Below are 4,988 nucleotides of genomic sequence, written 5' to 3' on the forward strand. Positions count from 1 at the left end.
CGGAAGGGTGGATGGTTTACATTTTCTTCTTTCTGTTTCTTTGTATTTCCTAAAATTTCTTAACAGATATGTTTTATTTTTATGGAAAGGAAAAACAATAAAAGCTAATATATATATTTAATTGGCTTTTTTGTCTCTTTTAAAACATACTTTATTGAAGTATAATTTGTATACCACAAATTCACCCATCTTATGTAGACAATCAATGATTTTTAGTAAATTCACCAAGTTGTATAACCATCACCATATGTAGTGGGTTTTTTTGTTTTTGTTTTTGTTTTGACAGGGTCTTACTCTGTTGCCTAGGTTGGAGTACAGTGGTACTATCTTGCCTCACTGCAGCCTTGACTTCCTGGGCTCAAGTGATCCCACTTCAGCCTCCTGAGTAGCTGGGACTACAAGGTGGGCACCACAATGCTCAGCTAATTTTTTACTTTTTTGTAGAGACAGGGTTTTGCTATGTTCTCCAGGGTGGTCTCGAACCCCTGGACTCAAGGGATCGTCCTGCCTCAGCCTCCCAAAGTGCTGGGATTACAGACTTGAGCCACCATGCCAGGCCCACCACATCTAGGTTTAAAATGTTTTTTTCATCATTCCAATAAGATCTATCTTTTTATGAAGCGCCTTCATATCCGTTAACCCTAGGCAAACACGAATCTATTTTTCTGTCTCCATAGATTTGTCTTTTCTGGACATTTCATATATGTAGAATCATATGTAACCTTTCATGCGTGGCTTTTTTCACTTAGCATAATGTTTTCAAGTTCATTTGTGTTATAGCTCATATAAGTATTTTACTGTTTTTTGTTAGGATTTGTCTTCCATTAAGGATCTCCTACATTTTGTTTATCCCTTCACCAGTTTTTAGACATTTGGCCTGTTTCCACTTTTTGGCTATTATAAATAATGCTGCTATAACATTAATTTACAAGTGTTTTGTGCACATATGTTTTATTTCTCTTGAGTAGATATGTAGGAATGGAATTGCTGAGTTGTATAAAAAATTATACTTAACCTTTTGAGCAACTAAAAAATGGTTTTCCGGCCAGGCGTGGTGGCTCACACTTGTAATCCTAGCACTTTGGGAACCTAGGCGGGTGGATCACCTGAGGTCAGGAGTTCGAGATCAGCCTGGCCAACATGGCGAAAGCCTGTCTCTACTAAAAATAAAAATAAAAAAAATTAGCTGGGCATGCTGGTGGGTGCCTATAATTCCAGCTGCTCAGGAGGCTGAGGCAGGAGAATCGCTTGAACCTGGGGGGCGGAGGTTGCAGTGAGCCGATATCATGCCAATTCACTACAGCCTAGGCGAAAGGACGAAACTCCGTCTCAAAAATAAATAAATAAATAAAAAATAAAAAACGGTTTTCCAAAATGGCTATATACTAACTCACATTCCCACAGGTAAGGAATGAGAATTCTTGTTTCACTACTTCCTTGCTAGCACTTGTTACTGTTTGTCTTTTTGATTATAGCCTTCCTGGTGGATGTGAAATGGTGTCTCATTATGTTTTAAATTTGCATTTCCTTAATGACTGACGATGTGAAGCATCTTTTCATTTGCTATTTGTATATCTTCTTTGAAAAAAATCTATTGAAATCTTTTGCGCATTTAAAAATTGAGTCTTTTTTAATTTGGTTTGTTTGTAAGAGTTCTTTGTATATTCTGGGTACAAGTTTTTTTGCAATGTATGTGATTTCTAAATACTTTCTCCCTGTCTGTGGCTTTTCTCTTCCTTCCTTCCTTCCTTACTTCCTTCCTTCCCTTTTTCCTTCTTTCTTTCTTTCCTTCCTTTCTTTCTTTTTCTTTCTTTCTTTCTTTTTCTTTCTTTCTTTCTCTTTCTTTCTTTCTTCTGTCTCCTTCCTTCCTTTCTTTTTCTTTCTTTCTTTCTTTCTTTTCTTTCTCTTTCTTCTGTCTCCTTCCTTCCTTTCTTTTTCTCTTTCTTTCTTTCCTTTCTTTCTTTCTTTCTCTTTCTTTCTTTCTTTTTTCTTTCTTTCTTTTCTTTCCTTCTTTCTTCTTCTTTTTTTTTTGACAGATTCTTGCTCTGTTGCCCAGGCTGGAGTGCACTGGCACAATCTTGGCTCACTGTAACCTCCGCCTCCCAGATTCAAGTGATTCTTCTGCCTCAGCCTCCTGAGTAGCTGGGATTACAGGCGCCCACCACCACGCCTGGCTAGTTTTTGTATTTTTAGTAGAGACAGGGTTTTGCCATGTTGGCCAGACTCGTCTCCAACTCCTGACCTCAAATGATCCACCCCGCTTGGCGTCCCAAAGTGCTGGGATTACAGGCATGAGCCACCTTGCCTGGCCGCTTTTCATTACCTTAATGGTGTCTTTTGAGGGCAAAAGTTATTTCTTAAAATACTTTTTATTTTCCACTCTGTGCAACATAGCAAGACTCCCTTCTCTACCATTAAAAAAAAAATTAGCCAGGTATGGTGGCATGTGCCTTTAGTCCCAGCTACTTGGGAGGCTGAGGCAGGAGGATCACTTGAACCCAGGAGTTCAAGGCTGCAGTGAGCTATAATCACACCACTGCACTCCAGCTTGGGTGACAGTGAGGCACTCTCTCTAAAGAAAGAAAAGAATAGCTTTTTATTTGGAAATAATTAAGGGTTCACAGGAAGTTGAAAGAATGGTAGAGAGATGTCCCATGTATCCTTCACCCAGTTCCTCCTCAACCCCAAAATAATGAATTTTGGTTAAGTCAAATTTGTTAATTATTTTTCTTTTATGGATCATGCTTCTTGGGTCATGTCTAAAAAACCTTTGCTGAACCCAAGGTTTTACCATTTTCTCATATGCTTTATTCTAAAAGTTTTATAGCTTCAGCTCTTACATTAATGTCTCTGGTTCATTTTGAATGAAGTTTTGTATAAGGGGTAAGGTAAGGGTCTAAGTTAATCTTTGTGTATGTGTGTGTGTGGATATCCAATTGTCCCATTATCATTTGTTGAAAAGATACTATTTTCTCTATCTATGACACAGAGTTTTGCTCTGTTGCCCAGGCTGGAGTGCAGTGGAATAATCTTGGCTCACTGCAATCTCCACCTCCCAGGTTTAAGAGATTCTCCTGCCCCAGCCTCCTGAGTAGCTGGGATTACAGGCACATGCCACTATGACCGGCTAATGTTTGTATTTTTAGTAGAGACAGGATTTCACCATATTGGCATGGCTGGTCTTGAACTCCTGACCTCAAGTGATCCACCCTCCTCAGCCTCCCAAAGTACTGGGATTACAGGCGTGAGCCACTGTGCCTGGCCTTATTTTCTCTATCAAACTGACTTGGCACCTTTGTCAAAAATCAACTAACCATAAATATTAGAGTTTATTTCTGCACTCTCAAATCTGTTTCTTTGATCTATATATTTATATCTTGTATTAGTACTAAATGGTCTTGATAACTTTAGGTTTATAGTAAGTTTTAAAATTAGGAAGTAAAAGTTTTCCAACTTTGTTTTTAAAAAATTATTTTCTATTCTGGGTCTTTTCATTTCCATATACATTTTGGGTAAAGCTTGTCAATTTCTGCAAAAACCCTGCTGGAGTTTTGATGAAGACTAAGTTGAATGCATGCATCAATTTGGGGAGAATTGTTATCTTAACAATATTGAATGAGTTTTCCAATCAATGATGATAGAATGTCTCTCCAAGTATTTCGATCATCTTTAATTTCCCTCAGAATGCTTTGAAATTTTCGATGTACAAGTTTTATAATTCTTTTGCTAAATTTATTTGTATTTTATTCTTTTTAATCCATTGTGAATGGAATTTTCTTGTTTTCAGATTGTTCTTTGCTCATATACAGAAATACCAATATACCCTTTTTTTTTTTGAGATGGGGTCTTACTTTTTTGCCCAGGCTCGAGTGCAGTGGCTATTCACAGGCAAGATCACATTGCACTATAGCCTCAAACTTCACCTCAAGTGATCCTCCTACCTCAGCCTCCCAAGTAACTGGGACGAAAGGTACATGCCATCTCCACTGAGCCCAGCCTTCAGTGTATTTTTGCATATTGATATTGCAACCTGCCACCTTGCTGAACTTATTAGTTCTAATGGGTGTGTATTCCTGAGGGTTTTCTGCATAAAGAACAATGTTGTCTGCAAATAAAGACTTCCTTTCTAATCTGGGTGCCTTTTATTTTTATTTCTTGTATGGTTGCTCTGGCTAGAACCTCCAGTACGATGTTGAATAGAAGTTGCAAGAGCTGACATGCTTGCATTATTCTTGATCTTAGGGTAAAATAATTCAGTTTTTCATTGTTAAGTATGATAATAGCTGTAGGTTTTTCATAGATGCCTTTATCATGTTCTCTTTCAAGTTTGAGAATTTTTATTATGAATTGGATTTTGTCAAATGCTTTTTCTGCATCTATTGAGATGACAGTGTAACCAAGGAATTGTGAAAAAAGAAAAAAAGATGAGAATATGGTTTTGATACTTTATTAATATAGTATGTTATGTTAATTGATTTTAGGATATTAAACCATCTTTGCATTCCTGGGATGAACGTCAGTTGGCCAGAGTATATAATCCCTTTTATATGTTGCTGGATTCAGGATCAAACTGAATTTTAAAAATATACTGACTTTGGAAGCAATTCAGAAATTTGTCAAGTGAAGTGGCCTCCTTATAAAAATCTTGATGGTTTAATGATATTCTTAAAAATTAGAAAGTTCAAATATCAATATCTTTTGTCATTAGGACTAATAACCCAAAAGATTTAAAAATAATTATATTAAGTATAATTAATATGGCAATTAACAATGTAGAATGTTTTCAAACTATGAATTTTTTAAACATTATGCAAATATTTTATTCACTTAAATAAGGGAAAGTCTATTTGCTTTTGTGAAAGTTCATTAATTTCTTAATGATGTTTTGCAAGACCAGTATTTATTTTATTTCACCATTATAATTATAGACTAATAATCTCATAATCTTTCTAAACATAAAAATTCACAGTTCACGTTATAAATTATTT

The 4,988-nt window shown here is 36.1% G+C and overlaps 1 protein-coding gene across 1 annotated transcript in view; it reads left to right on the top strand.

Annotated features, from left to right (window-relative positions):
- The window catches only part of TEX12 (testis expressed 12), a 77,696-nt gene that overhangs the window by 41,049 nt on the left and 31,659 nt on the right, over positions 1–4,988 (top strand). The gene's annotated exons all lie outside the window — the stretch shown is intronic.

The sequence above is a fragment of the Hylobates moloch genome, unplaced genomic scaffold (assembly GCF_009828535.3).
Source record: "Hylobates moloch isolate HMO894 unplaced genomic scaffold, HMol_V3 SCAFFOLD_11, whole genome shotgun sequence".
Taxonomy (NCBI): Eukaryota; Metazoa; Chordata; class Mammalia; order Primates; family Hylobatidae; genus Hylobates; species Hylobates moloch.